The 26,119-nt window shown below is 43.0% G+C and overlaps 1 protein-coding gene across 4 annotated transcripts in view; it reads left to right on the top strand.

The window, feature by feature from the left end:
• RPS6KA2 (ribosomal protein S6 kinase A2) overlaps nt 1-26,119 on the top strand; it is a 534,307-nt gene that overhangs the window by 359,765 nt on the left and 148,423 nt on the right. The window contains exon 1 of one of the 4 annotated variants that reach the window (XM_019479853.2): nt 13,914-14,006. The exons of the other annotated variants lie outside the window; for them this stretch is intronic. The gene's annotated coding sequence lies outside the window, so the exon portion shown is untranslated. Of the gene's footprint in view, nt 1-13,913; nt 14,007-26,119 lie in introns of those variants that run through there. 4 annotated transcript variants of the gene reach the window in all.

Below are 26,119 nucleotides of genomic sequence, written 5' to 3'. Positions count from 1 at the left end.
TGGCTCATGAAGTGAAAGACCCCAGGTTCTCAGCCCCCACAGCCCAGAAGAGTTTGGAATCTGAAGCTCTAATCCCAGGCTATGGGCTAGGCCTTAGTGAGAGCACTCTTCAACTCTCCTCATGAATTTGGCCTACTGGAGAACTAGGAGGGAATGATATCTGGAGCCAGGAGGAATGCAGGCCAGAGTGACTGTGGCAGAGATGGATGCTACCTGGGAAGGGAGGAGGCCTTGATTTCTGGCCTGACCCTCAATAGTTTTTCTGAATCTTGAATTTATTAGTCACTGAATAAAATGGACAGACAGCAGTGGGGATAGATTCTACCCCAGTAGAAACAAGGGTTATGGCCAGAATGCAGACGCAAGAGTCATACCAACACTCACTTCCTGTGAATTGTCCTTCATCAATTGTGTCAACACACTGTATTTGTTAGAACCCTGGCTGGAATTTTGGATTTTCCTTCTTAAATATTCTCAACATAAAGGTAACAGAAATCAGTTGCTTTAAATGAAGCTAACCTCTTTAACAAATTCTTTACCTCCATTTTTCTGAGCAGGGACCAGGACACCCCCCTCCCCCCCCCCCCCCGGGATCCTGGCTGGACCCAGGGGAGGAACAGCCAGGCCCAGGGTCAGTGAGGACGTAATCAGGGAATTTCTGGTGGGACTGGATGTGTTCAAATCAGCAGGTGCAGATGATCTCCACCACAGGGTGCTGAGGGAATTGGCAGAGGTCACTGCGGGACCCCGGCACAGCTTTATGAGCACTCGTAGTGCTCTGGCCAGGTGCCAGAGGACTGTAAAAGGGCCATTGTGGTCCCCATTTTCAAAACAGGAAGGAAGGAGGACCCAGGAAACTATAGGCCTGTAAGTCTAACCTCAGTCCTGGGGAAGCTCTTTGAGAAGATTTATCCAGGAGCACATCTGTGAGGGACCACCAGAGGAGATTATGGTTAGGGGCAACCAACATGGGTTCATTAGAGGCAGGTCCTGTCAGACAAACCTAGTTGCCTTTCATAGATTCATAGATGTTAGGGTCGGAAGGGACCTCAATAGATCATCGAGTCCGACCCCCTGCATAAGCAGGAAAGAGTGCTGGGTCTAGATGACCCCAGCTAGATGCTCATCTAACCTCCTCTTGAAGACCCCCAGGGTAGGGGAGAGCACCACCTCCCTTGGGAGCCCGTTCCAGACCCTGGCCACTCGAACTGTGAAGAAGTGTTTCCTAATGTCCAATCTAAATCTGCTCTCTGCTAGCTTGTGGCCATTATTTCTTGTAACCCCCGGGGGCGCCTTGGTGAATAAATCCTCACCAATACCCTTCTGTGCCCCCGTGATGAACTTATAGGCAGCCACAAGGTCGCCTCTCAACCTTCTCTTGCGGAGGCTGAAAAGATCCAGTTTCTCTAGTCTCTCCTCATAGGGCTTGGTCTGCAGGCCCTTAACCATACGAGTGGCCCTTCTCTGGACCCTTTCCAGGTTATCCACATCCCTCTTGAATTGCGGCACCCAGAATTGCATGCAGTACTCCAACTGCGGTCTGACCAGCGCCCGATAGAGGGGAAGTATCACCTCCTTGGACCTATTCGTCATGCATCTGCTGATGCACGATAAAGTGCCATTGGCTTTTTTGATGGCTTTGTCACACTGCCGACTTATGTTCATCTTGGAGTCCACTAGGACTCCAAGATCCCTTTCCACTTCCGTGCCACCCAGCAGGTCATTCCCTAGGCTGTAGGTATGCTGGACATTTTTCCTCCCTAGGTGCAGCACTTTGCATTTCTCCTTGTTGAACTGCATCCTGTTGTTTTCTGCCCACTTGTCCAGCCTATCCAGGTCTGCCTGCAGCTGTTCCCTGCCCTCCGGCGTGTCCACTTCTCCCCATAGCTTTGTGTCATCTGCAAACTTGGACAGAGTACGTTTCACTCCCACGTCCAAGTCGCTGATGAAGACATTAAAGAGTATCGGTCCAAGGACCGAACCCTGCGGGACCCCACTGCCCACACCCTTCCACGTCGAGACCGACCCATCTACCACGACTCTTTGGGTGCGACCCTCTAGCCAATTCGCCACCCACCGGACTGTGCAGTCATCCACATCACAGCCTCTTAATTTGTTCACCAGTATGGGGTGGGATACCGTATCGAAGGCCTTCCTGAAGTCCAGGTATACGACATCCACCCCTCCTCCTGTGTCCAGGCGTTTCGTAACCTGGTCATAGAAAGAGACTAGGTTGGTCAGGCACGATCTGCCCGCCACAAACCCATGCTGGTTTCCCCTCAGCATAATTTGTCCTGCTGGGCTCTCACAAATGTGAGCCTTGATAATTTTTTCAAAGATTTTGCCAAGGATGGAGGTGAGACTGACTGGCCTATAGTTGCCCGGGTCCTCCTTCCTCCCCTTTTTGAAAATGGGGACCACGTTGGCCCTTTTCCAGTCCTCCGGGACTTGGCCCATGCGCCACGAGCTTTCAAATATTCCCGCCAGTAGCTCTGCAATGACGTCGGCCAGTGCCTTCAGCACCCTCGGATGGAGCTCATCCGGGCCTGCCGACTTAAAGGCATCCAGTTCTTCCAAGTGCCTCTGCACCATCTCAGGGTCTACGCATGGCAGTCTGGCGCCTTGCTGCTGCCTCTCTACAACCCCAGTGAGAGACTTGTCGTGCCCCTCACTTAGGAACGCTGAGGCAAAGAACTCGTTGAGGAGTTCAGCCTTGTCCCCCCTGTCCGTCACCAATTGTTTCTGCCCATTTAGCAGGGGTCCTATTCCTCCCTGGGCCTTCCTTTTACTCCCAATATATCTAAAAAACAATTTCTTGTTGTCTTTTACTTGGGATGCCATCCTCAGCTCCATGGTAGCTTTGGCCCGTCTAACTGCCTCCCTACAAGCACGAGCAGAGGTGGTATGTACATCTCTGGTGATCTCTCCCTGTTTCCACTTTTTATGTGCTCCTCTTTTGTCCCTTAGGCTGCCCTGGATTTCTCTGGTCAGCCAGGGAAGCCTCCTGGCCCCTTTCCCTCTTTTGCCTCGCTCGGGGATCGTCTTGCTTTGTGCCCGAAGGATCAATTCCTTAAGGCACACCCACCCTTCTTGGGCTTCCATTTCTTCAAATCTCCTACTCTGCAGTGTGTCCTTGACTAATCCCCTGAGTTCATTGAAATCGGCTTTCCTAAAGTCTAGCACTTTCACCCTACTAGTTACCTTACCCACTCGACGTCTTATGCTGTATTCTATTATTAGGTGATCACTGTCCCCCAGATGGCTACCGATCTGGAGGTCCGCTACCATGTCATCTCCCGTTGCCAATACCAGATCCAGTATGGCATTCCCCCTAGTGGGACCGTGTACCTCCTGTGTCAGGTGGAGGTCCTGTACATAGGTTAGAAACCTGCGTGAGCGGTGGGACTTTGCTGTCTGTGACTCCCAGCAGATGTCCGGGTAGTTTAGGTCCCCCATGACTACCGCCTCTTTAGCTTTTATGGTCTCCGAGATCTGCCTCAGGAGCCCCGAATCTCTTTCTTCCCCTTGATGTGGGGGTCTGTAGCAGACCCCTACCACCAAATCCCTTTCTCCTTGCCCCCCATGTAGCCTAACCCACAATCCTTCTACTTCCTCATCCTTGGATTCCGTCTTGATGAGGGTTGATGTATATTGCTCACTGACATAGAGCGCAACCCCTCCCCCTTTCTTCCCCAACCTGTCCTTTCTGTACAATCTATAGCCCTCAATATGTACCGCCCAGTCATGGGATGAATCCCACCAGGTTTCCGTTAGCCCCACTAAGTCATAGGTGTTTAGTGCAAGCAGGAGCGCTAGTTCATCCTGCTTGTTTCCCATGCTCCTAGCATTAGTATATGCCTTCTACGACCAGGTCACAAAATCCTTGGATGCAGGTGTCGCGGTGGACGTAGTCTTTCTGGACTTTAGGAAGGCCTTCAACACTGTCTCTCACCCCATTCTCATTAAAAAATTAAGTGACTGGTGTCGATGCCTACACAGTCAGATGGGTCACAAATTGGCTGGAGGGCCACACCCAGAGAGTGGTGGTGGACAGGTCATTTTTGACCTGGAGGGATGTGGGCAGCGGGGCTCCCCAGGGCTCAGTCCTCAGGCCCGCACTGTTCAACATCTTCATCAGCGACATGGATGAGGGGGTGAAAAGCACCTTGTTCAAATTCATGGATGACACTAAGATGTGGGGAGAAGTGGGCATTCTAGAAGGGAGGGACAGGCTACAACTAGATCTGGACAGGTTACAGGGGTGGGCAGATGAGAATAGGATGGGTTTTGATACTGACAAGTGCAAGGTACTGCACCTAGGGAGGAAGAACCAGCAGCATACCTACGGGCTGGGGAACTCCCTTCTCATCAGCACAGAGGCAGAAAAGGATTTTGGAGTCGCTATTGATTCCAAGATGAACATGGGCCGACAGCGTGGGGACACGGTCGGGAAGACTAACAGCACCTTGTCATGCATCCACAGATGCATCACGAGCAGGGCCAAGGAGATGATCCTCCCCCTCTATATGACATTGGTTAGGCTGAAGTTGGAGTACTGTGTCCAATTCTGGGCGCTGCACTTCAGGAGGGATGTGGACAGCATTGAGAGGGTCCAAAGGAGTTCCACTTGTATGGTCAGGGGACAGCAGGGCAGACCCTACGAGGAGAGTCTATGGGACCTGGACCTGTTCATCCTTCACAAGAGAAGGCTGAGAGGGGATCTGGTGGCCGTCTATAAACTTACCAAGGGGAACCAGCAGGGAATGGGAGAGACCATGTTCCCCTGAGCACTACCAGGAGTAACTAGGAATAATGGCCATAAGTTGACAGAGTAGGTTCAGGCTAGACATCAGGAAGCACTACTTCACAGTCAGGGTGGCTAGGATCTGGAATCAACTTCCAAGGGAAGTGGTGCTCGCTCCTACCCTGGGGGTCTTCAAAAGGAGGCTGGATAATCACCTTGCCGGGGTCGTTTGACTCCAGCATTCTTTCCTGTCCGTGGCAGGGGGTCGGACTTGATGACCTGCTCAGGTCCCTTCCGACCCTACCAACTATGAAACTATGAAATGTCATTCTCATTGTTTTGATTTCATTGTCTGCTTGTATTATTTTGGTGGTTTGATAACCTGAGTGTATCCATTTAGTCATTCAATTTTAATTTATTCATTGAATTTTAATTGTGACTTTAATTTGATCATGACATTCTTTAATTAACTTAAGAAAATTATAGCTTAGTAATGTGTCTTTTTGAATATGGATTTTATTCAAAGAGGATACACAGGCAAGTACACAGAGTTATGTTTTTCTTCAAATTCTAGCCTGGGTCATGAACTCCAGGGAAGTACATAACCTCATGTAGACAATTTTACATGAGGACTCTTGGACCTGTATCCAAAGTAATATCCAACTTCATTGCATTCTTATCTATTGACACTTGAATCCATGGTTCTCAAATATTTGGGCCTTGGAAATGGTGACCTTTGTTTAATTCACCTTGTATTCATATTAGCTAATGTCATCAACAGTCTTGATAATGTTGCGGTCCTGAAACTTATGGATAGTCGTAGCCCAAACCACAATTGAAAGTTGTTGTCTCCTAGTGCAAACTACATTGCTGGCATTCCAGCAGTGGGCAATTCATGTACTATATTTGTATTTATCAAACACTATGCAAATTACTAGACATGTGGCTTTTGGTGTTTTGCACCTCAGCTCATGTGCCATGTGGGTAATCATACCAAAAGCACTACTGTCCAGTCCTTTATCTGTCAAAAAAAATTGCTTTTAGCATAACTCTGCTCTTAATTTCAAGATATAATCTTAATATTTTCCCCTTGAGTTGCATTACAGTTAGTAGATATGTGTATAGTGCTTTGCATAAGACTCTGCAGAGACCACATTTTTATTTTCTGGAGCTAAAAGATAGCATTCCAAGGTCTGGGGGCTTCTACAGAAATAAAATTTGTCCATTCATACCAGTTTTCTAGTAACAGCCATTTGTGCATCCCCTTATGTCCAAGGTATCTCATATTGTCCTAGGTGAGTATTAGGTCTTACTTTGCTGTTGATAAAATATGGAACAAAATTATTTTTCAAAGCTCTTAAGAAGCACCTGTGCTTTATCCTGTGGAATTATACCTGTAAGTAGCCCAATAGACTGAATGGTGATTCCTCTCCCCCCCCCCAAATAATTGACTGGCCTAGCATACTCCTTTCATCAATTATTCTAATAAAATGCAATTTTTCCAAATAATTTTGTAACTTTTTTTTAAAATCCAGTTTGCTATCTAACCCTTTGACATTTCTATCAATCCCAATTTTCAGAGCAAAAAGCTGCAGCATTTGTAGGTACCATCAGTACAAAGCTTTCAGACCCATGTTTGCTATTTGTTGCGCAAGTCATGGACTTGATCATAGTTGGTTTTTTTTTTTTTTATTACTTCCAACTTTCTCCTGGATTATACAATTCTTTTTTCTTGTCATGTTGCCTGTATTATTTTGTTTGGCAGCTATTTCCAACTGTAGTAAATCCAAAATCTGCTGCTCTTGTGCAGCAAAGACCCCCATATGGTGTCTGATACTATCAAGCATCAGGCTAGTGTTGTTTGCTTTTGTGATAGGTGTGTATGTGTATAGATCTATATATAAAAAAAATGATCAGGCCACCTGGCTTGTTGTATGTGGCCCTCCACTTGTAACTGAGATCTGTATCACATGCAGTGGCTTCACCTTATCCTGGTGAGGGCTATGCAAGTCCCAAGCTGGCCAGGAAAGGGTTAACTAGCCCTGGAGCAATATCTGCATTAGCTATCAGGCTTGCAGGGAAAAATTCAAATGGAAGAGGTCAATTCTGCTGGGACTTGTCTACACCTTTGTAGTAGAAGGTACTAGTGAGAAAGTGTCATGGAGTCATAGACAAGCAGGGCTGGAAGGAACCTCTAGACTAGAGGTAATCTAGGCTAACCCCCTTAGGTAGGATCATCCCTATCCAAACCATCCCAGGGTTCATGGTAGTCTATAATAAGACTACCATCAACCCTGACACAACACAAACCTAACATCCTAACCTGCCACGGGTAAAGCAGGGGAACCATGGTAGCCAATGTTGTCCTCCTATAAAACGGTGTCAATATATGCTCCAGAGGTCCTAGGCAGAGGACCATGACCCCTGCTACAGAGGAGGGCAGAAATCCCCACAGTTCATACCAATGTGACCATGGGGTAAAAACCTCTCTGACCCCAAATATGGTGATCTGTCTGACCCTGAGCAGAGGTTCTGAGCAGGCCTTACCCATACAAGTTTGCAGGCAACCTTCAGACCCAGAACTTTGCCAGTGAGGCTGTTCTCCGGCTTGCCAGAGACTGAGGGCTCAAGAGTAAGTACAGAGGGATGAACCCAGAGTAGCCTCACAGATGCATTTCTTGCTTGGAACATACCTGGTCTTGTGTGCATAGAGAAAACTCAGCCCTGTCTCCCTGGGAACCACTGCTACAGTGGTGTAGACTAGCTCTAAAAGGTTGGTCGAAAAAGAAGACAAACCTCCAACTTTCTCCTTTGTGTGGGAGAGGCCTGGTTAAGGCCAGACCTTGTTTAGTGGGTCACTGTTTATCACAGCCTTGCTGAGAGGCTGAAGATCTGATGTGTGAATGCTGCCTAAATAACACTGCTGCCTAAGGGGAGAAAGAAGAACATAGAGCTTTTGTCTGACTTGTCACTAGGGCTTACCTAGTAAGTTAGTTTCCTGCCAGTGGTATCCCAGGTGGAAGAGTTTATAGTCAGAGCCTACTGACATGGCTGGGCACCTGAGGCAGCTGTTATACACAAGGACAGTAGCAGCTTCTGGTTATCACTGCTGTTGACCTGATCATGAAGCTGCAGTGGCACCTGCTTTTTTTCTGCTCCCCCGGCTTCACAGCTCATCACACAGGGTGGCTGCCACAGTCATGACCCCCTAGTTACTTCACTGCTTATAGTTTTTCTTTATAGCTGATTGGGAATATACCAGTAGCTAGTCCTGCACTCAGAAGCGACCTGGTCACATTCCCATGCCAACAGCAATCACCCATTCATGAAGAACATGCAGATACTCAGCACCTGCTTCATGTTCACACTCAGATTCTGAAATTTCTAACAATGTGGACTCTTTCCAGATGTTTGCCTCTAAATTATCTTTCCATGTACATAATCTCTTTGCTGGTTTCTCTAGCTTTTCTGACAGTATTGTAGATATAACTTCGTGCTTATAACAATCACTGTGCTCTGTGTTAGCTCTTGGTTGAAGATTCAGAATGAACGTAAGAACAGCTGGTGTTCTTTCCTTAATTATTTTTACCCTTTATTGTAAAAATCTGAAAACTCTGTTGTTGGTCTGCACTTCCCGATCTTCTACAGTTAGTGGATAAATGTTAACCACAGAAGGTAACAGCAGTACCCTCTCCTTCCCTTGTGCTAACTACTGTTTTGACTGAACACGAACTGAAATGAATCAGTGTTTTAGTGTTCATTCTAATAAAATAGGAAATGTATACCTTTGGTGAAGCACAATTATTTACTGCAGGTTCTTGGGGAAACAGTCTTTGTACTTCAGCTTTTACAACACTGCTATCCTTTGCGTCATTCCTGAGAACCTAGCCCAACCGTTGCTTGAGTGCTGTCAACCTGAGTTCTCTTTCACTTGCATTTTAAATATGTAACAGACCAGAACATCAGTGGCCAGGATGCCTGTATATCAACGCTGACCCAGCAGTATTAGTATATGCATTATTCCTGTGGTTTCTCAAAGGATTGTTTCCTCACAGTTTTGAGGTGGCACTCTCTTTCATTCTTGATCAGTTAAGTGAGATATCAACCAGGGATCTTAAAATAGCACTCCCAGTTACTGCTTTTCCTCCTCCCTCCTACCCTACACTACTAATCAATATGTAGGTTGTGTCTTTGGCAATAATTTATAAAATGTACCTAAGCATCTTCATGAATGAAAATTGTATCTTTGACTACATCATATTTTTGAATAACAGTCCTTGGAACAGATGTCTGAGTGGTGCTGAAATGTCTACATGAGGATTCACTGTGGTCACAATGTTGCCAAAATATTTCACTATCATTGATAAATATTCTTTATTAATGTCTGCATATCAAGCATAAACATTTGGTATTCCTTCAAGCCATGAAATAGTATGGATCTGTGGACTTTTTGTGGTGTTGGACCTTGTGTGATACCAGAAATCCCTAACATTGAAACTTGGACAAATTAACAAATTAAAACAGAGCCATTCTCAAAGATCTATGAAACACTTAATAGATTTTCATTATGGAGTTTTGCATTCCTTCTTTTCACCCTTCCTTCTGGCATCAACTGACGCACATCTGTGTCTTGAGATCTGTGTAGTTCAGGCCAGTAAAAGGCAGCTGTGCTTCATGTTAGCCATGTTGAAAGTTGTAAAAACTTTCATATCCAAGAGCTTATAGCAGTATGTGCACCAGTATGCATTAGTACTCTCAGAAACGAATGATAGAACATTTAGGTTTTTGACATGTGTGGGCTAGGCTTTCAGTCTTTCCTTTAGCTCACTTTTAAATTGACATCATAGAATTCAGTCCGTCATTGGTGTTAGTGTTGCATAATGGCTGGGTGCAAGTCAGTTAAATTGTTAGTCAGTTCTATTCTTGGCTGTTGGCCTACAAGGTGACTATGGACGAGGCACAAGGCACATGTCCAAATCCTTAATGACTGTCTGCCAAATGTGGATAATGATACTAATGTTCTTAGTAAAGCATTTAGAGACCTGCACGTTTGAAGTTGTATGTTAAAGCAATGATGATGGTGATGATAATGAAAATCACGTTGTTCTCCATTTGAACTGAAGTCTTTTAAATTCTAGATTTCATGGCAAAACATCTATACATCAGGAACAACTGTTAACACAATTCTTATTTTTGTAAAGCATTCAAGGATCAGTAGCTGTAGATTTAACAGTCTTAAATCTCCTTGACTGAAAATTTATAGCTCCATGAAAAAAACAGTGCTGGAAACGCTACAGCAATATGCTCAGCAGTCCTAAACTCACTGATAGTCTAGAAATGTGTGTCCATTACATGGATTAATTTTCTATATGAAAAGTATTTGTTGTTTTCCTCTGCAGACTGAGTTGTATTCATGGAATGACTTTTATATAATAAGCCTTTGTGTTTCTATCTACCTATTACTTTGGTGAGAAACCAAATACATAGTCATCTTCAGGGAGTTGCACCAAATTGTATCCACTGATTTCTGTGCATCTGTAGAAAATATCTCTTTTTCAAATATGAAAAAGCATGCTTACTCTTTGTCAATTAATGTGGAAGCCAACACATCCATTTACTGTATTACAGTGCAATATGATCTATGGCAATGGGTCTCATTTATGTGGCAGACAACTTGCTGCAGCATCAACCTGTTATGTGAGGTTGACCATATGTTCACTATTACTGCCACAGTTTCTGCACACAGGTAGCACTGGGTGTACTCTTGCAATCAGCTGTTCTTCAAGCAAAGTGAGATTCCATAGTTCAGGAAGCTGTGGTCTGGAATCTAGGTTACTTTCAATGGGAAGAAAAATAATTTGCTACTCCATATGGATAATTTGCTACTCTATATAACAGCCATTGGTTATGACAATCCCTATAAATTTAACCTCACAATTGCAATATGTTCAAAGATGTTAAATGATGATCAGAGACCAGCAATCAGCATCAATAACAATTTCTTCTTGATTATGTCTGTGACATTTTCTATCTGTTTGCAGTTGCTCACAGTAGTGAGGTTTCCATGGTGCAGTAATTTAACTGACATTCTCTCTGAGGCTATAGTATATTTTATAGGCCAGTATATTTTCACATTTGGGCAAAGTTAATATTATGCAGACAATGAATTACGCCCTGGGTCATTGTGCAGATGTTGTTCATAGAGTAGCATCGTTTCCATTATGCAGGCAATTGCCACTAACAAGAGTCTTTCAAAGTTGGAAGGAGTTTCATGTGTATGGAGTTCAGGTTTTTGAAGTACAAGTTTTAGGCTCCCTTCATATAAGTAGACACAAATATAATGTAGTACAGTTAAGTAGAATCTAAGTGATAGGCAAGTAGGCACTTTTAAACTCCCCTGAAACGCATATGAAAAAGCATTGAGTAACCTAACATTGCCAGATAAGAATAGTTTCTTCTCTTTTTTTCCTTTCTGAAAACACACACACACACTTTCCTCCAGGCTAGTATTTCATATGACCCTTTTCTCCTTCTCTTCCCCTCTCATGCATTTTTCCCCCCTGAATTGTATGATGGCCTCGCATGCTCTCTTTTTTTCATACTTTGCTCAACTGCTCACACAGCCCCCTTGGATCAGACTCTTTCCCACAGCATACTCTTCCCCAAGCAGCGCACACTGGTTCTGCTCACTTCATAGCACCTTAGTCTCAATAAACTTAACAGCCTCCTCCTTCCATATCACTGAGCCAAAAGAATGACCTAGGGATGCTCCCATTCATGTATGAGTTCAGCCCAACTCTATACCCAACTGGCTTCCAATCTTCCCTCTGGATTTGTTCAGAGTTGTTTTACATGATGTGCCTCTCATTATGATGCCTGATGGTCTCATCGTTGTGACTGAAATCCTGTTTCTGCTGCCTGCCTGTCTCCATCCACTGTTCAGTTTTGCTAAGACAAATGCAGATAAATGGATTTCTTCTTTTCCGTTTCTCAGAACTAATATTTTGCCATTTGAAGCCTAGAGCATTCCCCAAAATCTCACCCCATTAATGAAGATGTTGAGCAGTAGTGGACCCAGGACAGATTCTTAGGAAGCCAAACTTGATGCCTCCTCCAAGCTTGACATGGAGCCATTGAAGACTATTTTTGAGCACCTTTATCTAACCAATTATGTATCCCCTTCATAGTAGTTACATTTACGTAGCTTACATATGAGAATGGAATGAGACAGTGTTGAAAGCCTTGCTAAAGTTGAAGTATATCACATCCACTGTTTCTCTGACCCCACAGTCCATAAGGTCTGTTGTTACCTGAACATAGCAGAAAGTCAGGTTGTTAGGCATGATATGCTCTCGACAAAACTATGCTGACAGTTACCAATTTTATTTTTATTCTCTAGGTTCTTACAAATTGATTGATATGCTCCACTGTCTTTCTAGGTATTGAAATTAGACCGGCCAGTCTGCAATTCCCTGGGTCCTCCTTTTCCCATTTTTCTTTATAGATAAACATGAACTCACTTGATTTGGCCAATGACTTAACCTACTGTAATCTAAGTAATTCATTCATCTCAGCTTGTTACAGCTTTCCCACTTTTGAGTACCCTGGAATGCTGTCTGGCAGGTGCTAATAGCTGCTCAGATACTTAGGAGTATATCTCTGTGGCTGGGTGAGATTTCAGGAGACAGGGTCAGTGGATTGGTGTAGGGTTGGGTTCCAGAACTTACTTGTGAGGTTTGAGACATAGTGAGAGGTGTGGAATTTGCAATAGCGTGAGCAAAATGGGAACTGTAATGTTAGTAATAATTGCATGGGAAGAGTTGGCCCCTGGAGATAATTAAGGTCATGAAAAGTGGCAGGGGAAGAGTGAGCAGTAAGGTTGTGGGAGCTGGAATCAGAGAATAATGAGGAGTGACCTGACTGGAGATAATGCCTTTCTTTCACTGTGTCACACTGCGATTGCCTGCCAGTGGGGAAGCTAAAGCAACAGCTGGCAACCAGTGTCCCTCGCCACTTCTGTCACCTTCAATCAGGTTCATGAATGAGGCAAACTTCTAATATTCCCTTTTCTTTTACTGTTCTGGTTTTCAAATGCTGATCCTAGTGACAATAGAGAGATTTCAGTATCTCCTGCAAAGGCCTTTGGAGTGTAACAGAATCTGAAAGTTTCTGAAAGCTGCACTATATCAAGATTGAATTCTTACTGCCTGACATCCACTGTCATAAAGGTTAGAGAGAGAGAGGTCATCTTCTCCTTTTGTGCTATTGTGGCCTGGTTTGCTATTATAAATTTACCAGGGAGTTTGTTTTGTCTAATGTGTTTTTAAAATGTGTCAACTGAGGGGATCCAATTGCTTCCCTTGTCACTGCTTCTAGAGTGCTAATAGATCATACTGACAAGAACATTTCCTGGTATTCAGCATAAATGTTCTCTTCATGAGTTCCATCCAGTTGCTCCTATTTATACACTCCTCTCCCCTCTTTTTAATTTGATACATAATTCCTCTCCCTCCTTCGTGCTTGTCCTTCAAATACTTTTCTGTTTTTATCCTCTTCACCTTTAGTCATTGCCTAATAAAGTTTATACATGTTCAACTCTGGAGTTTTCTGCTAAAATAGAAGAGAGGATGATTTGATCTTCTGCTGGATAGCTGGAGAAGACATAAAACTGATAGATGCATTTTTCAAAATTGACTATAGAAATGTATACATAGAGGGTGAAATACTTCTCTTAAAGGTGATGGGAATTTTGTCACTGACTTTAATGAGGCCATGATTCTACCCAGAAACTCTCTAAACCCTGGCATCTCTTTCATCATCAGTGCCACATTTGCTTCAGTCTACACTGGAAAGGAAACTTGCAATGGATTAAGCATTATGTTTTCCTCCTTGTGAGAGAGGGGAAAAAAAGCAGATTAGTCTTTTCTAGCAGAACCCTACAGTTCATATGACCCAAGATCATCTATTGCAAACTCTTAGTCACTGTGAGTTGGCACCTGCACAAAAACTAGATTTAGCTTTCATTCATATTTAAACATGAGAAATAACCTTCCTTTTGCTTCACATACTAAACCACTGGCTGATTGTATTGAAGGTTTCTTTAGTTGTATCACCAGACAGCTATCTTGCAGAATATTTGTTTTTTTTTAACAGATTGAAACTTCATTAGAAAACACTTAAAATTGTGGTTATCTACATGGCTTTGTAGAGCTGAAAGAGAATAAAGGACTTTGCGTGTGGATACCACATGGGTACCTAATTGGTATGTATTGACACAATTTAAAACATGCAGTTAGTCATGCAGCCTATGTTAGTCTGGAGTAAGTTTCAGAATGATGTTATAGAAAGAAGGGAAACAAGCCCCTATACATAGTAACTGAACTTGTACCGTTTGTCAAGTTGCAAGACTTTCTCAGAAAATGGATATTAGTATGAAGTGAACATTCCCCCCACCCCAGTAATTGTACAAGGGCAATAAACAGTCTTTGCGAGTCTGTGGTGTGGGAGGGGGTTTCAGTCCATACTATGTCTTGTTTCAGGGAGATGGTCTCAGTTGGCTGTCTTTATATTGGCAATGGCCCATCAAGGTGCTCAACATAGATGTCTGTTGACTGTCGGATGGTATCAGATACCATGAGGCATCACATCCTTTCCATGTAGCAATGGGGGTACTCTGGAGTATATCAGAATGCTCTCATGCTCCAGGTGTCCCAATGATCAATGCCTGCAGTGTCCTACCACATCCAGCTGATGGACTTCCAGAGGTGCCACGTGGCACTGTGGGCTCAGCTCCATAGAAAGGCAAAGTCCCCACCATGTTACCTAAATTTGTCTTCTAGCAGTCGGCTCAGGGGTGTGGCCAGGTCCTTGTTGAATGGCAGCCTAGCGATCCTCTTCTTAGTGGTCTCCTTCAGGGCTTTGGTGGCGATGGTGCTCCCCAGGTCATCAGGGCATATCAGTAGGCAGAACGCATGGGTAACTACCATGAAGTCACAGAGGTCTCCCAGATGAGGGACACTGGCATCCATCCCCCTTCCAGTAGGAGAGGTGCAGCATCTTGTTGCTAGCTCAGAGCTGCAGGTTCATCCAGTTCTTTAGGATATGCTTGATTTCACCATCCACTTTCTTGGAAGGTGTTTATGGCATTGAACATTTGCCAGGGGGCCAATTACTATTAAGTGCTGTATTTTCCTTGCAATGTTGGGACAACAGCTGTTCTTTTACTTCTCATGTATATATTTACAGAACCCTGGTTTTTAATTTGCCTTATGAATCCCGTGGCCCAGTTTTATAAAAAGAGATTAATTTAATTTAGGGTGTCTTGCATCTCCTTAATAAAGTGACGGTCCTTATGTTTTTGACTTTGTAAAAAACAAAACAACCCTTCTTTAGGGAAAGATGAACTGTATCTAGTTGTTTATTTCACAACTCAAAGCATTTGCAGTTTAATCTTTACAAAATATTTGCATGAGACACTTTGTAAGAGCAAGTAAAATTTCCTTTCTATTTACCAGGAGGAAACAGTCTAGGGGAACAAGCGTTTGGTGTGATACATAATGTTCAGAGTGAAAGGTCAAATGAGTATGATCATGATCAAACTTGCTGTTTTGCTCAATGGGAACATTAACATTTGTTCAGTGTTCTGGGATAAATTCATTCACAAGACTAAGTGGCTTAAAAAAATCTTCTAGCCTAAGAAATATGCATGTGTTACTACTGATTCAAAAGCTAACTCTAGTAATTTAAGTATGTGCTTTTAAAAAGGACACTTTATACAATGATTTTGCCATCCAAAATTATATCACCATGAGTTTTTCAAAATTAGAATCAGGAATATATGGTATTCCACCCCTCCTGTGACAGTTTTTATTAGAAAAATCCCTGGTGTCAACTGTGCAAAAAAGTGAGCTGCTTTTTTGGTCTTCCCCTGAGTGAGTCTTGCAAATGCTGAATATTAGAGCTGGAAAAAAAAAAAAATTCTAATGGAGCATTTTTCCACATAAACATGGGAATTGCAATTAAAATTGTTTTAGAAAAAAAATCTAAACTAAGCATTTTAATAATGCCAAATTAGCCTGTTTCAATTTTTGTTTTAATGAAAGTGTTGATTTTTCATTTTTGAAGTTAATGTGTATATTTAATTTTTTAATTTGAGATCATTGAAATTTAGAATGTAATAATATAAAATAAAAGCAATGGAAAATGAGTTGAAAATTATTCATAAAAAACAACTTTTACCTCCTTTTTAAAAGAAATGTTGGTTTGTGAAAAGTTTCAAAATTTTCTCTCTCTAAATATTTTTTCATGAATGAAATCAAAACACCAAAAATGGTGTGCTTCAACCAGCAATATTGAACCACTAGTCTTTGTGCTAGCCACAATCAAGATTTATTTTTTTTTTGATGGGATAATGCAGAATTCCACTAGCTCCAGAAACTCCGATATTGTGGCGTTCTTTCACATTCTCTCTCTTCCCTCCCAGAAATTCCCTTTCGGGGGTTTTATCCCTGGCTTTAACAAGCTTGAAAATACCAGATGCTGGTTGCTGTGCTCCTCCTTTTAAGAGGAACAGCACAGATTTCACAGAACAAAGGCAAGGGAAGCTAAGGTTACTTTAACAGTGCCTTTACCATCCCCATTGTGGGTTGCCTCAGGAAGTTGGGGGGGGGGGGGGGCGGAAACCTGTGTCATAACTTAGCTGTTCTTAGGGACTATCTATTACATCATCATCTCATGGTTACTCCATGAGCATTTTTCTACTACCCTCAGCATACCTTTCCTACCCCCAGCTTGCCATCCATGCCTGATTTTACAGGTAGCTCCTTGGAAGGAAATCTTATAGCAGTCCTTCACTGACTGTGAACTGGGGGAAACTTCCCTTGGCCAGAACTGGGATTTTTGGAGCCCCTTGATGTAGGTCTGGCCCTCTTTGACACAAAGTAGTTAGTGTGTTTGCATGTGGTGATGGCAGAGAATGGGAGGGGGCTTCACCACATGTCTCTAGATGTTCCTGGACAAGTCAGTGGTGATGCTTACCAGTTTTCAATCATAAGAACTGCATTTTTCATTCTCATGAAATACTGTAGTGACTATCTGGTGCGAAAGCCAAAACACTGTCACTTTCACACTTCATGGTAGAGAAAGCCACAAATCTTCCACAATTCTGTGTGCGCCTTCCTCCTGCCAGGTGTGGTTTAAGAGCAAAGACAGGAAATGGCAATTGATTACACCAAGCTAGATTTATAGTCCACTTACATTCAGCTGAAGTTATAGGTTAAAAGGGACTTTAAAATTTGTAACTCAGAAAGATTCACTAGTTCCTGGAACGCTGAATCATTCTATTTCATATGAGAAAAGAGAAATTGTTCTTCCATGTTAAATAAGTAACATGACTATAATGAATACAAGGCAAACCGTCACTTAACTTGGGAACATCCAACAGGTACGAAACATTTGAGCTCTGGAAAAGGGAGAAATAGGTGATGATGCCCCATTTTAGAAATGCTACTTTTTAATCAACACATCAACATGACAATAGCTATAAGGGTATTAATTCAAAATAAAAATGATGACGTTAGAGAAAAGTGCTAAGGAATTTTAGGCTCGTGTTCGTTATCTTTAGAGTAGGGTTATTGGCTAAATAGAGTAAAACTGTTGGTCTTTTTCATATTTAATGTCTAGAAGTTGGTACTAAATTTTAAAATGTAGAGAATGAATCTGGGGAAGAAAAAGAGACCATCCCACTGTGAAACCATTTTTAGTGAGTCAGAACAGAGTAGCAATTTATAGATTGACTCATTCACAGAGGTTCAAGCTCCAGGGGCAGCGGTGACGCCACCTGGTGACCATGTAATCCTTGTTCTGCTCCAGCTCTAGGGTACCCTCCCCTTCTCACCTGCCTGCCATGCATTGATGTAATTATTTGGTCAAAAGGGAGGCTGCCTAATGGGGCCTAGAGCAGTTCTTCTGACAGCCAGCAGGCCCCTTCAAGACCCCACTTGCCTTGTCCCTGCCCTCACACTCATGGACCCTCCCTGCCCATCTGTTCACAGCCTCCAAACCCCTGCTACAGTCCTGCCCAGACCTTGCAGGTCACTGTTCGGTCTGTTCAGTACTGTTTGGTCATTCTCCCTTGTTGGGACATCGACTTTCGCAGCCTCTGCCCCTTTAATCTCCCTGTGCCTTTTAGCCTAGGCCCACTGTGTTGGACCTGGCTTCTTGACTCTAGATCTGGTCTTGCTCACTTTGTTTCTGGGTCTCCTGGTGCTAATGTCTGCCCTTCTTGGGCACTGGGCCCCCTTGACCTGTCTCTGCCCTGCCTGGGCATTGCTTATGCCGACTCGGTGATCTAAGCCCCCAGCCCTCTGCAGGGCTCAAAACACTTATGTGCCCTCAGGAACTATTGGGACCTCCATATCATTCCAATAGTATCAACCAAAATCACTTGTTTAAACTGCAACAAAGGAATAAGTCCACAGGCTATAACTAAGGACTTCCAAGGCCATTAACTGTAACACAGAGTAAACCCACGTTAAGTCTAGACATCAGCAGTAGCTTACTGCCAGAGCAGTGAGGCTGCTTGTTACACTGGGTTGTACTTCTCTGTAAGCCACCAGTGTCCTTTTGGCAGCCCAGAAGTCTTCCAGGCATCCTCCTGAAGTATTCCTGACCCCAAGCTCCTCTCCTTGTGGCTTGCAGGGTTAGACTGCCTGACCTGGCTCAGGCTGCAGGTTTATATGCTGCCTAAGCATTGCCCTTTCCTGTCAGGTGGCACCCCAGCCATAGGCCACGGAATAGGGTGGGCCACCCAGGCCATGCCCCAACCAACTTTCAACACATTAATTTATATAACCCACAAATGTGCAATTGTCATTCCGGTTAAAACTGTATAGGTATTTTTTTAGCTGCGTAGCTAGCTAAATTAACATGCTAAAAGCTGGTTGGGTCATGGCCCAGGTGGCCCATCCCATTCCATGGTATATGACCCCAGCCACCTATAGGGATTTCTCCTTAAAACCTGACAGCTGGTTTCCATGGCAGTTTATGACTGCTGCTCTACCCTGCTGCCCAAGCCAGGCTCTGTCCTACTGGCCTATTACAGAGCACCTAGCTCTGCCATAGGCAGACATAGCTTTTTGTCCTAGGTTGCCTATTTCCTAGCAGGTAACTTGCTGTAGGCAGAGTTCTCTGGACCAGGCCACAGATATGCCCCTTTACTCTAACGAGCTGTTGTCTGCCCAGGCAGCAGTGCTCTTTTGCTGCCCTCCCTTTTGCAGCTGGTCTGTATTCTGCTGCCTGGACCCTGTCAGCTACTCTTTCTCTCCTTAAAATAACAGGATCCCCACGCTTCCTGTTACAAGAGAGATAATCTTTTGTAAGCAACAGCTTACTTCATCAGATGCTTACAAAAGCATATACTTCTATGAATTAGTCCAAAAGGTGTCACAGGGTGTGTCTACATACGCATGTATGCTGATTTAAATTTAAATAGGCCAGCATCTACACATGCAGGCATTAAAATGCATTGACACTGTGTATGGACTGACTTGGGACTAAGATTAGTCTCTGCATGATTCCAGACTAACACAGCTAACTAACTCTCTTTCAATTTAGTGTTCCTAGTGTAAGTGCTTCAAAAAGCTATCAACTTTTCTTAATGATCATCCCAATTTCCACAGCTGCTTATGACCCAGTTAAGCTTGACCTCTAAGGTCCAAAGGCTGGTTTTATTCACTTGTTTCTTGTCTTAAAATTGCTAGTATTCCTACAATTAGCAATTATTACCTGCAAGAGACAGTTAATAACATAAGTACTAATATTTCTTGTGGTAATAATATATCATCCATCTTGGCAGCTAAAGAAAATATTAATATTAAATTGCTGTAGGTTGCAATAGAATTCAAGAGAACAAAAGCCTAAACCACTTGCATTTTTGACAGCAAAGAAGATAAATAATTCTAAATAAATGTAATTTATTAAACCAAGAAAACCAGAGGAACCTGATAAGCCTGTGCTGAGGTATTAAACTTTTATTGTTACAGGAAACAATATAGGTGATCTATGATCATGAGCATACAAGATTTATTTCAAGTTGTGCAATCTTATATTTCCTGAGGCAGTACTTCTTCTCCTAGTGACTAGCAGCGGTCTCTGTTCTTCATCAGGATTTTTGTAAATGTGCTCCTAGCCATCCAATAACAGCAGTAGCTGATAAGTGTGATCCTAATTATACCCTCCTTGGTATTTTATAGGGTGAATATTAGAATTTGACTCATTTTATATGAGCATGTATCTACTATTAAGGAACCTTGGGTATACTGCATTGAAGAGCCAGTAAACATGTACCCATGTATAAAACTTAAAACTTTACCCTTACACCTCTTTTTTGATGCGTGCAATATTTTGTCCTTAATTTTGTAAATATTTTTAAATGATTTTTCACAACTTAACATGCCTTTTGTTTTCTGTAAGTTTAAAGTTTTTTATTAAGAACTTTACAAAGAGATGGAGCTTGCCTAGCAGTTTAATGAGACGATGATATCTAGCTTCTCTTCCTGACCATAACGACTGATTTCTAATGTGACCTTGGGTCAAACACTGAAGGCAGTATTTTATATGACTCTGTGTGTCTAAATAGCTGTGTGACAGTGGCAGTATGCATAGATTGATTGGTACAGTCAGCTATGCAATGACTTTGCCCCCACGTGGCTAAGTGTGTATACTCATTCTGGATGCACACCTTCATCCAAGTCACAAAAACAGAATGGGTCAGAAACTTGGAACTAATATTGGTATTAGATGGCAGAGGAGAACTCTTATGTTTCATCCCCTGTTTCTGAGTGGTTAGGGCACTTGCCCAGGAAGCTAGATACCCCTTCTCCCCCAGCTCACCCAGAGGAGTTTGGACTTGCATTTCTCCAACTTCCCAGCACAATGCTTTCACCATAGTAGGTATTATCCAGTCTCCTCTCTACTGTTTCTTCTAGATCTGGCCCACTGGGAAGCCAAGAGAGGGAGATATGTGAAGCCAGGAGGACAGAAACAGGCCAGTAGATAAGGTGGACATCACAGAGGACAGTCCAGTTGTCCACCGTCCTCTAATGATACAAAACCCGACGCCTTTATGTCCTCTATTTTTTCTCGTCAAGAAATAGAGAAAAATAGAGGACATAAAGGCATCGGGTTTCATATCAATAGAGGACAGAGTAGCAGAAAACTGGAATGTCCTCTATGATGGCCACCCTACCAGTAGAACAAAAGTTTTCCCACTGTACTGCTCTCCATTAAATGTAAAGTACAATAACTCAGCTTCAAAAGGAGAGGTGGTGAAGGGACCAGATATTGCCCAATTTATGGTGTGGTAGTTAGAGCACTGTGCTGGTAACTCAGCTCTGGGATGAGAGAAGCCTGGAACTGGATTCCAGCTTCCTAAGTAAGCGCCCTCACCATTCAGAGGTTAGAGCTAAAAGGTGGGAGGGTCCTACTCCTCCTGCTGCTTCTTTCCAGGCTTACATTTTAGAAAGCATGCATCAAGAACAGACATGCCCAGCCAGTGCATGGCCCAACTGCACATAGACAGTGTGCATGCATACATTTACACATCCACAGTATAGAGACAGGGTCAGCCCAGGTACGCTGCTAGGAAGCTGCCATATATATACAAAGGGAAACGGAATACCCTGTGCTTCAGTTGTGCTCGTTAACATGAGGATAATGACCTCACAGTGGAAGGATGAGTTTTAATTAATGCATGTTAAGTTCTCTGAGAGCCTCTGAAAAGTTGATATGTATTAGAATTCTAACGTATTGTTAGGGCCTTGTTACATGGCAATTTTGGGCAGCTTCTGGAGCTCTTGACATCTGGATTGTCAACACATTAACACCTGACATTTAGTTTTAAGCACTCATTAGGCGTCTCAAAATAAAGTTGTACCACTCTGGAGCAGGATTATCTCTGATCCATGTTACCCAGGTAGTGTAACACTAATGTACACTGTAGGCTACACCTTGGTGTAATCACACCACCTGTTCCCTCCCTTCCCTGATTGCCCAGATTGGATCCCACTCACTGCCTGCCCCCCCCCCAACCTGACACTGTCCCCCTTTATTTGTGGTTGCCTGCACTGTATGTCTGGGGGGAACAGGGGGGGAAGAGTTAACCTGCCTCCCCCCCTGCCCCCAAGCTGCTCTAGGCTGGCTCTGCCCACAGCCCAGTGGCAGAGGCAGTGGCTGGACAGGCAGGTTAACCCTTTCCTACCTGCTCCCCCAGGACAGACAGCATGAGCACCTACAAGTAAACGGGGGAGAGGGAATGGAGGAACAGGAGAAGCCTGGGGGGTAGGACAGGGAACTGGGGGAGCCATGGGGAACAAGGGGGAAGCCAAGAATGGGGAGGACAGAATCTTACCTTTCAGTCCTCCAAGTTCCTGCTGTCTGGAAGTATGACTGCTCCAAACTCAAGATAGCGCTAACACCCATCAAACATCTGTGAGGCTCACAGTATAACATGTAACAAGGCCCTTACAAGTTTTGGGTTATAGCAGAGACATTTTTTGTTCCAGAACATAATGTATATTTAAGCGCTCAAGGGGGTGTCTACATGTGCCATTAAGAGGCAGCAATAAATTGTGGAGTTTATTGCTCCTGGGAAGCTCCCAGGCATACATCTGCATGTGCACCCAGACTGGAAAGGGGTCTGGGACAGACATTGCATAAACTGGTTTGACCCACATCAATTCAAACAGGTTCATCTCAAACTGGTTTCAGCTATTTTTAAATGGGTTTATGTGCTCTGAATGCCTGTTCTTTTACATGTTTAAACCAGTTTCTGGTCACTTAAACTGGTTTATGTGTAATGTCTGTCCCTAGCTGAAAAGAGGAGACTGAGAGGGGATTTAATAGCAACCTTCAACTACCTGAAGTGGGGTTCTAAAGAGGGTGGAACTAGACTGTTCTCCAGATGACAGAAGAAGGAGCAATGGTCTCAAGTTTCAACAAGGGAAGTTTAGGTTAGATATTAGGAAGAATTTTCTCATGAGGGGGGTAGTAAAGCATTGGAATGGGCTACCCAGAGAGGTGGTGGACTCTCTATCCTTGGAGGTTTTTAAGACCCAGCTAGAGAAAGCCCTGGCTGGGAGATCTATTTGGGGCTGGTCCTGCTTTGAGTCATGGGGTTGGACTAGATGACCTCCTGAGGTCCCTTCCAACCCTCATTTTCTATGATTCTAAGCAATTAAACAAAACAAAGTAAAATTTTCATTAGGAACTACCAGCCAGTCCCACTTTGCTAACTCCCAGTAAACTCCTTTTACACCTTTTGATTTCTAAATAGGAGTTAGGTGTTAAATACCTAACATGGACGTATGAGACTAAGGAACCTAGCCTTATATTCAAGAGTTCAGCAGGTAATACCACTTTTGTAAAGGTACTTGGATGCCAAGCTCCTATAGGAATCAATGGAAATTGGACACCTAGGCACTTGAAATCCTATTAAAAAGGTCTTCCCTATTTGTCTCCTTATAAACCTGTAAAAATTGATTCTCTTAAATAGTGTAAGCAGATCTCTTCAATCATGTAGGTACTTCTGCAAACCTTACCCACTGCAATTTTTTTAACATTACAGTCGACTGTACAATGCAAAATTTGCTAGGGGTAGATAGCTGAACATTTAGCTCAATGTTTGTTTCTGTGACAGTGCATGCCAGTAAGGAACAAACATTCAGAAAGAAAAATTGTGATCATAATCAAAGCAGTATTATTTAGAATATGACCAAACGTTCACAGAAAAACACAGTCCACTATGCTTACTTCTGGGCAGTGTTCCCTCTAAGCTGCACAGCTGTGCAGGCGCACCTAGCAGTGTGACGAGTGCACCTGCATGACCACACATGCCGCGCAGCTCAGAGGGAATACTGCTTCTGGGCATAAAAATGGCATGTTGTTTTTGGTGTCCAGGTGTAATTAGATGGAATATATGTATTTGGGTCTCTTGATTACATTAGGAGCCCATGGTTTTCTGACTGAGAGTATTTCTTTTAAGACATAATCAAGTCACTCTTGCTGTGCACAAAACTCATTGATATCAGCATGAAGTCCTTGATGTTTAGCAGCAACATAAAACCTAGGCTTGAACACTTTCTGCTTTGGATTTCTCAGCTGCATTTATCTTTGCAAGGATTTTATTGTGACAGAAATTTCCAGCTGCTTAAGTCCTCCATTGGGCCACTTGGTGCTCAGATGTGCAGAACAAAGACCTACCAAGAAGTTCATAATGAGTACTCCCTTAATGAATCTTTCTCCAATATCTGTAGCAAGCATCCAAGGAGCATCATTTCTTTTGATTACAAGACCACTCCCCTTTAGATATTCATGTGCTAGACTGGCCCCAGCTGGCACAGGGAGAGGCACACTGCGAAGCTTGCAGCTCACCAGATGGGCTTCATTTCTTGGGGGTTGCGGAGCAAAGCCAATTTCCCTCACCTCCCTCCCTCAGGGATTCTTAATTCCTTCCAAGCCCTGCTACTGGAAGGGGCATCAGTGTTTCAGCAAATATGCATGTTGCCACCAATTCCCAATGTATATTTTCTTCATTTGCCTGGCCCCACTCAATTTGAGGACAGCATTTCCTTGTTGATGGCTGTCCAAGGTACAGCTGAGTCTGTGACCCCCTTACTACCATGCACCCTGACTTATGCTGGCAGAAACAAATGTTAAACAAAGTAAACTCAGCTACACTATATAAAAACTGCTGTAGTGGATTTGTTCCAATATGTGGTAGGGCTGGAGTGATGTTGTAGCTGTGGTGGACCAGGAAGGAGGCAAGGATATTTGGGGGTGACATCTTTTATTGGACTGACTGCAGTGGGACAGCTTTTGGACACAAGGTACCATTCTTCAGGTTTGAGCATAAGGCACCTTGTGCCCAAAAGCTTGTCCAAGATCTCTGGTCCCGTAAAAACTATCACCTGCTGAAAATCCTTGCCTCGCAGATTTGTTCCAATATAATATTTCCCCACCATGTAGATTGCTATATAAGCAAATTTTGAAGCTTAGAGCTTTGTCTTTCTTCTAGGAATTAGACAAATGGAAAAAAAGAAGCCATTGGAACATGCAAGTGTGGCTTTTTCCATGATTGCATAACCCATAAATAGCTGAGCTGATTATGTTCATACTTTTCAAACAAATTCTTTTTCAGGCTAAGTCTAAGCATGGAAAGAATCCACCCAAGTAGAAGTTTCTTGGAGAAAATTGTGATAATTTAAATGTTCTTGTTTAGAGCTGTGTGTTTAATTATAGCCTCCACTATCAGTAAAAACTGTCTCTTTCTCCTTCTCTTACACACCTGCACGTGCACACACACACACACGCACGCGCGCACATTCACATGCTCACACACACACACATACATACATATTGCTCGCTCATTTTCCCTGGGGGAACAACCTATCAATGAAGCAACATAAATAGTTTAGTTTAAAAGCCAGTGCTATTTCATTTTTATTTCTCTTTACTACATTAAAAATAATTTTGTTCATATAAATTAAAACAGCCTCACAGGCCTAAATGTATGTTTTTGTTTACTTGTATATTGGCTATACAAAAATCATTAAGTGCCACATAGCATCAAGTTCCTGGCAAAATTCAAAACCTTACTGCAAAACAAATGAAAATGACCTATCTAGTAGAGGAAATGTCAGCTTGCACTCCAAATCAAACCAAAGCAAAGGAAGTTCCCTTCATTTCAAAACCTAATAAAATATAAGCCACAAACTTAAATGATGACTAAAGGGTGACATCCCTTAAATAAAATTTAAAATGACCCTGCCCTGGGAATGAAATGAGAAGACTTCTAAGGGCAGTGACTGGTCAAATTAATTCAAGGGTAATATCTTGGCCTTTCTGAAGTCTGTGGCAATATTATGCCTGTTGGCTTCAGTAGAGTTAGGAAATCATGTAAGCTATCTAGTCACCCACATTATAGTAAGTTTCTCCATCTTTCCTCTCAACTAGCTACCAATTTTATTCAGCATTTATAAGAAAATAACTGCATCTGCTATAAACTCCTTCCTCTCAGATTCTCTAGGTTCCAATTTGCTTAATTAAAGGCTTGTATTGAATTGGCCCAACTTCCTGCTGAATTGATGGATATGCTTTGGCTTCTACAACAAAGAAAGTCAATAGATCATTATTATCTGACAGAGCAGATAAGGTAGAGATGCACTGACCCTTCTAGCTTTTGTAAAATGCATCTGGCCAAAATTAATACTTGTTTAAATCTTAACCAGATTTGATGTCAGAAAATCAGTCTGAATGAGGTGAGAGGCTTTTTAGTTTAATTTTCTTAAGGGTAAAATATACAACTGATTTTCTCTAGAG

This window comes from Alligator mississippiensis, chromosome 1 (assembly GCF_030867095.1).
Source record: "Alligator mississippiensis isolate rAllMis1 chromosome 1, rAllMis1, whole genome shotgun sequence".
NCBI classification, from domain to species: domain Eukaryota; kingdom Metazoa; phylum Chordata; order Crocodylia; family Alligatoridae; genus Alligator; species Alligator mississippiensis.
This window is presented reverse-complemented; position numbering and strand designations above follow the sequence as displayed.